At 41.3% G+C, this 10,362-nt stretch overlaps 1 protein-coding gene across 13 annotated transcripts in view; it reads right to left on the reverse strand.

Annotated features, from left to right (window-relative positions):
* The window catches only part of OSBPL2 (oxysterol binding protein like 2), a 55,424-nt gene extending 45,305 nt beyond the window's left edge, over positions 1-10,119 (reverse strand). For 4 of the 13 annotated variants that reach the window (XM_043496179.1, XM_043496169.1, XM_043496175.1 and 1 more), the window contains exons 1-2: positions 8,440-8,567; positions 5,527-5,625 (exon numbers count right to left, since the gene is read on the reverse strand). The gene's annotated coding sequence lies outside the window, so the exon portion shown is untranslated. Of the gene's footprint in view, positions 1-3,556; positions 3,690-5,416; positions 5,447-5,526; positions 5,630-8,439; positions 8,568-9,925 lie in introns of those variants that run through there. The other 9 variants (XM_043496173.1, XM_043496178.1, XM_043496171.1 and 6 more) reach the window with 8 other exon arrangements.
* Positions 10,120-10,362: the final 243 nt, after the last annotated feature.

Below are 10,362 nucleotides of genomic sequence, written 5' to 3' on the forward strand. Positions count from 1 at the left end.
TGTGGAGAAAAAGAGATCAGATGAGTAGCCAGCAAGGGAGGGAACTGAAACTGGCTGGACAAGACAACTAGAGACAAGGAGCCTCAATGGAGGTAGACTGGGACAGAGAGTTTGGAGGGGAGGGAAAAGGAATGCTTGCAAACAAAGAAAAGAGATGGGGACAAAACCTCACTTAATTGCTTTTTAATCACAAAGGCCAATGGAAAAGGTTCTATTAAGGTTCATTATTTGGTATAAATACTATGTCAGTTATTACTAAAATCATGTGACCTCTGTAAAGATGTTCTGTTTTTAAACTTTTTTCTTTTTGTTAATGCAGCAAAAAGCCACCACAGTAACAAACTGATAATTTAACAGCAATAGTTTGGTCAGGTTTTAAAGTTACACATAGCTTTGGCCAAACTAAACATGCCACGAGAATTACACTGCTCTTTAAAATCTTTTCCACCACAAACAGACAACCCATGTTTATAAAGTGCAACTGCAAGGGACATTTTTCATGTTAATATAAAGGCTACCAGGAGAACAAAGAATACGAGTCATTCAAGAGGATTCCTGGAAAGACAGCCAGGGTTCAAATTCCTGCAGATTCCACTTCAACCAAAGCATACCAGTTGCATTTCAAGGAACAGAAATAAATATTCATGACTGTTTCTTACAGCTCTCCTAAAAGTGTCAATACCTAGTATTTTCATCTCTAAATGAAAGCTTCAATAACTATTACTCTTAGTCAACTGATTTATGAAATTAGGTTATCTACAATAGGTCTAAAACAGCATTACAGGCTTACCGATTAAAACTGCCTATTTCAATGCCTGCTGCTATCATCATGCACTCACTATTCCTTCAACCAGAAAACAGCAATGCAGATATCTAGTGAAACACAAAAGAGGAACTATTCAGCAAGTTAGACTTGTTTCCTCTCAAAGTCTGACTGCAACAACATTCTCAACCAAAATCTGCACTGGAGAAACTAAACTCCCTCAACAGGCAAGTCCAACATGGAGATCAATGCACAGTGCTTCTCTGTGTTCTCTATGTATGCTGCAGAAAAGAAAGGTTTAGGTGAAGCCCAGTTGAAACTTTGGCCCTCTGACATTTTTTAATCTTTTCTGAAGGCTGCATTTATTTCTATTATAAAAATCTAATCTTCAAATCGGATTTGTTATGATTTTTGATTAGGTGCTCCAGGCCCTTCATTTTTGAGTGCCATACAAATGGAGCATGTTATTAAACTGATAATTTAGTTCACAATCTCATTTCTTGAATGATTGATGTGGTAGGTGGCGGTGACACTGCTAATACATCTCTGAAAGTTTGGCTTACAACATGTTAGCCAAATATATCTACAAACACACACATTACCAAATTCTCCTTGCAAACATCCTTCCTCCAACCATCTGATGAGAGATGGCTACACTGCACAAGTGCAAGAAAGCTCTTGCTAACCAAAAGCTCCCACTCCACAATAACCTTGTTCACCCTGTCACGCTCATCTTAAGTCCCGTGGACCATTCTGAGCAGCTAGAGAAGCTCTTCTTCAACTCAGAAGACACCTGGGAGATACTATGGGCAGGCTCTGATGTAAACAAGCACCTCATAGGTTTCAGAGTAGCAGCCGTGTTAGTCTGTATTCGCAAAAAGAAAAGGAGTACTTGTGGCACCTTAGAGAACAACAAATTTATTTGAGCATAAGCTTTCGTGAGCTACAACTCACTTCATCGGATGATGATCCCACTGTCTAACTAGCTGGTTTCTTGCACCACCAAAGACAGCGGACAACCATCAACCGTGTTAGGACGTTCCATGGAAGATGCATGCACTCGATCCACAAATGGAGAATCAAGGATTTGCCACAGTGCAAAAGCGGAGACCTCCAAACCATAAAAACACACCGACCAACCTTTTCATTTCCAGGAGGTATACCTAAGGTGCACTTCTGCATCCCCTGAAGCCCTCCAATGCATTTCGAATCTTTCTATCAACTGGTAAATGTTGCTATTTCCATACAAAAGATGATGATCAAATTTTCCTCTCCTAGGTATGCAGACCTTCAGTAATATTTCATCAGAAGACGTTGCTGCCCTGTTGGTTTTGAACCTTACATTCACATTTATTCCTTTGAGTTCATCTGAAGCCATGCTGTTTTAGGATTATGCTAACTTTACCCTTACTTTATGGGTTTCCCTTGAGAAATAATCTAGTGTTGTACTGCCCTCCCCAATAAACGTTAAAGCCCATGAAGTTACTTTATTTGTTTTTTACATTCACAAGACCCCAGTGAACATTACTTTCAAGGTATACAATGCTACACTTATAGCGACGAGACAGATAAACCAATCCATCATTACTGATCCTGTAAAAAAAAAAAAAAAATTCACATTTCTTCTCTAAATTGTAAAATTCATTGTCCCTTATTGGTTCCTAGAGGAAATTATCTTGTTCATCACCCTTTGGGGGAAAATTGTTGCTAATGGGTTAATAGTACAATGAGAGTTGGCTAGTAAATTTCATTAGAACAAGCCTAGTGTCTGTACATGTGGTGTTATCTTTGAGCCACTTGCAGGTCATATTAATAAAGAATTTCCCTAGTATGGCAGTAGTGAACCTTAATTTGATATCTTTTCTTCTCAGTTCTACGGACAAAACTTGTAATTTAAATTTGTTTTATCCTGTGGCAAATCATGCAATTCTTTGGTTGAAAGTAAATACCTAGGAAAATCTTGTAATGAATGTATTTTGTTCACAAATCCATAGCCAAATTACTCCCCACATAACCTTTACAGTAAAAAATGTTCATTTGTTCCTTATAAAGCAATGAATAGAGTCCATGATCTTTATCTTGAAGGCTTTGCATGGTCTAGTGCTAGCTCGTCTGACTGCCTTACTTATGAAGGGTTTCAGAGTAGCAGCCGTGTTAGTCTGCATTCACAAAAAGAAAAGGAGTACTTGTGGCACCTTAGAGACTAACAAATTTATTTGAGCATAAGCTTTCGTGAGCTACAGCTCACTTCATCGGATGCATATGCTTATGAAAGCATTCATACTACCCTTCCCCTTTGTAGAGACTCTTTAGGAAACACTAGAAATGCTGTTGGCATTGTTATACAATGCCTTCCTCCCATTCCCACCTCATCAAGGGGATTTAAATGCTGGAAGATCTGTTTAAAAGCATGGCTATAATTAAGGTTAAGATTTCGTCACAGTTTCTTTCAGTAAAAGTCACGGACAGGTCGCAGGCAATAAACAAGCCGTGACCTGTATGACTTTTACTAAAAATAACTTGGAGGAGGAGAACGACAGCTGGAGCCCCATGGAGGACGGGGGAGGAGGAATGATAGCCTCATCACCGGGGAGCAGCAGAGACCCAGCTCCAGTGGCACACAGCCCCAGCCACAGCTGCTGACAGCCGAAGCTGAAGTAGTCACGGAATCTGTGACTTCCATGGATCGTATCCTTAACTATAATATTATCCTACAGCCTGAAATGAGCCCTGAACATGGTCTATTCCCCAAATAGTTGTTTAAAAAAACAGAAATAGAATTAATTCACTGACTGTCAAGGATTCTGGATTGTTGTGAACAGATATGGAAGCAAGTGACAAAGCACAGTCAGTGGCACTGAAAAGTTTCACCAACACACTCGAGACGTCATCAGTGTGATTCAACGCTGACTTGCAGAGACCATATCTGATGTGAGAGGGCAGTTCAGTCTCAATGCCATCCTGCCCGAGATTTATATACCTTTACTAATCTCATATGCCATTGAGTCCCTCCTTTAAGATTTTTTTAAACACACTGCAACACAATATTTTTAAATGCACCAAAATGTATAAAAAAAAACCCCTCCAAGTTTGCCAACCCCTCCCCCGCATCAACTAAAAAACTCCCTAAGAGACATAAAAAGGACGTCTGTTATAAATAAAATAAATAAAGCAAGTTATACTTTCATAATGACCATTTTGGGGGCAATTTGTTTATAGAGAAGAAAGAAAGAAAGAAAGAAAAATAGATCTTTTATCCTAAGCAGAACAGCATTAAGCAACTGGTGCATGACGTATAGTGGCAGGATTACCCACCCATTTTGCTGCAGTACGTAAGCAGCACACTGTAAACCCACAAGAATCCTGAGCTCTTAGCAACAGGCAAATAATCCGCGGGATGGTTTTGAATTCTGATCGCTTGCCTACCACTCACTCTAGCATGTTCAGTAAAAGAGAAAAGCAACATATCCATTTGCTCACATATTTTGCTAGCATGGTTCCATGCCTAATCATACTTAACTTTTTGTGACCAATGCCGTTACTTGACCATTAAAGTTTAAGGATTACAGGAACAGGTACTGTATATAACAGCAAGGCAGAAAACAAACAGAACAGTAAAGGATAGTTACAGGTTTAATTTATAGGAATCGGCACCCAGAAGCATCTCATCAAGCATAATGCCACTACTCATCAATTCTCTTCATACATATCCTAATCATACATTTGTTCTGTACAAGATACCCCACTATCAGCCATTTCTATGGAGACCTACTCTTGAAGTGTCATGAAAATAGCCACAATACAAAAAAGTCAGCTGTTGTAGCCCTAGCGACTTATCATCTTAGTGCAAAGTGCTACCAGTAAACAACCATGCTTCTATATACACATCAGCAATTAATGGGACAGAACCCAATTGTGCAACACTAACACATGAAAACAGTCCCACAGACTACTTACTTAGGGCTTCATGATGAGAAATTACTGAAAATTAGTAAAAATCAGAGTTTCTACTATGGTGCCATCTCTTCAAAGGCAATATTCATAACACAGATGTTTACGTAAACGGGAATCAGTTTAACACGTTTGTGGTCTTCAAGAACTAAAGTATTAAGAAAGTTTAACTTCTTTGCCTACCATATCTATTTCTATTTATAATAAAATTTTAATAAAAAAGCTGTACCTCTTATTGTTAGTCCACTTTATTGGCTAACCAGTTTGCAACAGTGTCAATAACCCTAACACTCATTCACTAACAAATGTATTGTAGTTTCGTTTTTAACTCTAGAAGTACAGTAGACGACATTCTTTTTTTACTATAAACAATTGTTTAGCAACACTTGGTTTCTGAAAATGTCTAGCAAAACCTCAGAAAAACCTCTTAAGAGGAAATCACATTGTTAAAAACAAAACTCTCCTTTCAATATATATCTTTACCAACACTACTGATTAACACAATTACCATCAACAAAGATATCTAACATCTGAAACTTCAATTCCCAGATTTATAATATTGATAATGATAATATGGAAAGGGCCAAATTTAGAAGTGCATGCCCATTTTTGCAACTGTATGCACTGTTAGCCACATGTGCATGTGACTGCTGTATCTACAAACACGACAACAACAAAACGGAGGTACTCAAACTCGTGTACATTTTGTGGGTGAAAGTGGTCTTCTACCAGCTGAAAATTTGGGATAAAAAAAATAAGTTTACTAACACCATAAGTTTTTTAGACAACTTTAGAATTCCTAGTGATCTTACCTCCTACTGGAGTACTTATAGCAGGTGATAAAATGAAATGCTTGTACACAGTAAAATATATTGAAATACTTCGCAGACTTTGCCAAGGCCGGGGATTTGCTTTCTAAAATAAAGGAAAAATAAAAGTACGATTAAACAAATTTTAAAAACAGGCTCAATTTATTCTTATACCTCATTAATCCTGAAAATTAAGACATTAGTTTTGTACAGCTGGCTCAGTGTATTTTTAACAGCATATCTGAGGCCAATATTAAATCTCATTTGACACATTCTAATTGTTTAGTGTCTCAATACAATTTGCTATGTTCAGTCTTCTAGAATACAAAGAAAAACTATTCTGTCCTCACACTTTCTTTCTGGAAGTGAATTATTTAAAAGAGTGAAAGTTGAGGGCAATATCCTACACTGCTGAATCCAAAGCAATACATGCCAGAAGATTTTAAACGAAATATGTTTGTATAAAATCCTACATTCATTTACAACCAATTCTTTTACATTATGCTGCAGGAAAGCACTCAAAATACTGCATCTTCCAATAAACTTGGTCTATAAGCAGATTTACCAATTCTCTCATTGCTCACATTTCTTTCGTCCAGATGAAGAAGTTCCTGTTACAAGCTTGTTATCAACCCATTTAATTTAGAAAAAAATCTTGGCTGTTCTGAATTACAAATGTAAGGCAGATTTCTAACTACACTTACTACATATTTTGGAAAAATTTTAGTACTTCATATAAAAATACATAATGCAGAAACACACATACTAGTTATTTTGCAGAGAATATGACAAGAATTGTAAACATAAGCATACTAAGAATCTGTGACACTATGGCAGGGGTGGCCAACCTGAGCCTGAGAAGGAGTCAGAATTTACCAATGTACATTGCCAAAGAGCCACAGTAATACGTCAGCAGCCCACCATCAGCTCCTTCCCCCTCCCCCGCCTCCCACCCACTGGCAGCCCCACCGATCAGCGCATCCCCATCAGCTGTTTCGTGGCACACAGGAGGCTGGGGGGGGAGGGGAGATCAAGGGCATTGCAGGCTCTGGGAAGGAGTAGAGTGGGAGCCGGACCCATGAGCACCCCCCAGCACATTGGAAAGTTGGCACCTGTAGCTTCAGTCCCCAAGTCGGTGCCTATAAAAGGAGCCACATATTAACGTCTGAAGAGCTGCATGTGGCTCTGGAGAAACAGGTTGGCCACCCCTGCACTATGGTGTCTAAGTATCTAGAGTAGAAAAGTCTTTTCAAGAGATATTTTAATAAGTCAGGTGACAAAATCAATATCGATTGAAGGACAAGAAAAGAATGCTGATGAATAAGAGGAAGTCTTAAATAACAAGGAGTTTGATGTAACACTGTAATGTTCGAGGGCAAATTGCCTTACAAGATAAACACAAATGAGTTATTCACTTAAAACTTCAGAATACTTATGTGCAAATCCTGGTTTCAAGCAGTTACCTGTATGAAATATGTTTATATCTGTGCAAAACTACTTTCATACTATACAGTATCTTAAAGACCAAAAAGATTGCTGGGTGTGGTTTGAGACATTAAACAAAAGATATTGGGAAGCTTATTTTGTATTTAGTTTGAGGAGTATGAAGTGCACATAGTTACATTCATTTGAGAAGAAGAAGAAAAAAAAGAGACAGACAGACACTCGGAAATAGCATTATAGTTTTATTTATAAAAGCTGCCAGCTAAGGTAAGAAATTATTTTTTTAACTACTGTGGAAAGCTACTGAGAACATGGTAATTGTTCTTAAGTATAAATATCCATCAACGAAAGTGACCCCGAATGGCTACTATTAAACCAAGCACATTTTTGTAGACAGTAATGCACACAATTAAGCTTTTGGATCAGTCTCAAGTCTCTCATCCTTAACTACTGTTTTTCAACTATTCCCAAGGATGGAATCTGTAATCTAACTAACTTTTTGTGCCTTTAACTTCAGCGATCTGTTTATGAAACTGCACTGTCATGTCCAAGGAACTAATTTTGGAAAAAAGCATATCTTCCGCTTCATGAAATACATGCCATATGTATTGAGAGCAGCTGTTTCAATATTTCCTTTTCAGAATTCATCATCAGATTGCCTTTTTAAATTAAGTCAACTCAGGTGTGCTGATGGGCAGCTTCGCTGAAACTTCGCTCAAGAGTCAAAAGGCAACTACAAGTCAGTTTCTCCTCAACTCTCTCACTGTACAGCCTGGAGTACAACTCATCAGTCTTCCCAGATTCACTGTCCATTATGTTCAGCACACTTATTTAAAATTTTAGTGTTATAAAACTTTATTTTGCTTCAAGTGAACAAGAAGATACACATTTTAATACATTTCCTATTAGACCATTACAAAGTCACTCACACAACTTGAGTGAATAATTATTTTGAGGAAGGCTCTGTCTACACTAAATGAAAAGGCACTGTAAGAAACAACAGCTTGTAATGCCTTGTACTTCAGTGCTACTTCAACCAGTTCTCCTAACACTATCCCTGCCTTACAATGCCTCAAATTGGAAATTGCCAAAAACTCCTGCTTCCAGAAAGTGCACTGTGGAGTTTCAGGAGTCCCAGAACAGTTGTAAGATGTGATGCATGTGGCTGCCCCCAGGTGTCAATGTGAATGCCACAATGAAGATGTGCTCAACCTTTGCAAGGATCAGTAAAAGAAACAGCCATTCAAGCAATCAGTATCCCTGAAACATTTTCCTTGGCGGCGTAGACAATGCTGAAGAAAGGGAGATGTGCAAGCAAGACAGATGGGGAAAAGATGAAACAGTGATACTCTGATCCTAAATACACTGCAAATCAATGTCCCTTTCACTTCTGCTACTTGAAAGTTTAAACAAAACATGTTTTAATCAAGAAAACTGATAAGGATGTAAGGGAAATATCTATTCGCTTTGTACGTATATTTGCAGATATTCATTGCCTCACACAAGCACACACAAAACCATATGTGCTTTTAGGCAGCAGTTTTCAAGTTCTGGACCTTAAGCGTTGCAGGAACAGACAATACCCTCAAGGAGTTCACAGGCTAAATGAATAGACAGCATAAATAAGATTAAAACCCATATTAGACAAATGGCCACATACTTTACTGTTTTATTAACATGCCACATAAACCTTTGTGAAGTATAAAAATGGCCTTTTTCCACTGTTTTCCAGGTTGCTTGCTACTTTTCAGAAGCTCTGCAAGAGGGGGATGCTGGGGACAGTTGGATGAATAGAGAATCAAGGGGTCTCGACTGACAAGGACTGTGAGTGGCAGCTGGGGGGAAAGACAACTTCAAGCAGGAGGCAATCTGCACCCCAACGCTCCTAAATCATGCTGAAACCAAGCTCCACTTCTGCACATTTTAGGAGCATAGCAGACTCTTTTCCTTGCCTTACTTTCCTTCCCTAAGTCACACAGGAATGGAGCTCTGCTCTGACTAGACATAGGATGCCAGCTGTTCTCCTTACGAAAGGTTCTTCAGCACCTTCTGCCAGTTCTTGTTCCCAGCTCCTCCAGATCAGAAGCCTTCCAGTTTAAAGAATAATTTGTAATGAAAAACATTGCTCCAGATGGTGGTAAGATTCAGTGCATCTCTGCAATGTAAATTAGGGGCAAAAGGGTCTGGCCATTCGATTTACGTCTAATGTTATTTGTTCAGCTTTACTGCCTTCTTATACATGGATCCCTGAAGACAACAACGAATAAGCGGCTATGCGAAGTCCCTTCTACCAGGGAAGGGAAAGCAGCGACCCATCATAGCGAAGCATACAGACTATCTCCATTTCTCCTGCGTGACTAATAAGCTCTCCAGAGAGTGCACCTTGCTCTTTCCCCTCAACCCTGACCTACCTTTCAGGATCTTTTGTACCCACTTGTCTACAATAGAAAGTGGCCTCACCCAAACTGACTCATCAGTGCTCCTCCCCGACATTCTGGGGATGGAGTCCCAGTCTGGGGGTCTCCTTCCCAGGGTAGCAGGTCTGATTTGGGGCTTCTCAGGGAGAGGGTGTCGTGGTTTGGGGGAGCCTACTCTGTATTTTGGGCAGCTCCCTCGTCTGTGCCCCTGACTGGGATGATGGGTCTCGCCTGGGGTGGGGGAGTCAGTTTTCGGGGGGCTCCCTTCAGGTTGCGGGGGGGCTCCCTCACTTCCCCCTGCCCCTCTAGGGCTGTAGGTCCCAGTTCAGGGGTCCCCCCCCCGTGTCCTACCCCTGCGCAGGGGCTGGCTCCAGGGGCGGGTCGCCCCCCGCTTCCCCACCCCAGATCGGGGGTCGCTCCCCCGCCAGGCGGCGAGCTCAGGGACGAGGGGCCGGACGCCCCGGGGCGAGGGAGCCCGGAGCGCAGCCCAGTGTACCCCAGGCGGGAGCCTCAGTAACCGCCGCCGCCCCCCGGGGTCCCACCTGTGCCTCGGCTGCGGTGGCCCCGCCAGGGCGCAGGCCGCGGGCGGGTTGTCTCACCTGCTCCCGCAGCAGCCCCGGGCCCAGACCCGCTGACACCAAGGCGGAAGTGCGGCCCTCAGCGTTCGCCGACTGACAGCCCGGACCGCCAACCGGAAAGCCGGGCGAGGCTATGGCAACCCCAAACTGTCTAATCAGTGCCTGCGGGGCGGGGCACATGCTAATGAGGTGCCAGGGCCGGGACGCAGAGGCCGACCCTCGCTGGCGAGCCTGCTGACCAATGGCGTTCAAGGAGGGCGCGTCTATGCAAATAAGGGAGGAGGAAACTGGTCTAGGCTTGGTCGCTGCTGGTGCGCTTGTAGGAACTGAAACACCCTATTGTATGACGACAGGTTGCTGAGTAGCAGCCGTGTTAGTCTGTATTCGCAAAAAGAAAAGGA

This window comes from Dermochelys coriacea, chromosome 13, assembly GCF_009764565.3.
Source record: "Dermochelys coriacea isolate rDerCor1 chromosome 13, rDerCor1.pri.v4, whole genome shotgun sequence".
Taxonomy (NCBI): domain Eukaryota; kingdom Metazoa; phylum Chordata; order Testudines; family Dermochelyidae; genus Dermochelys; species Dermochelys coriacea.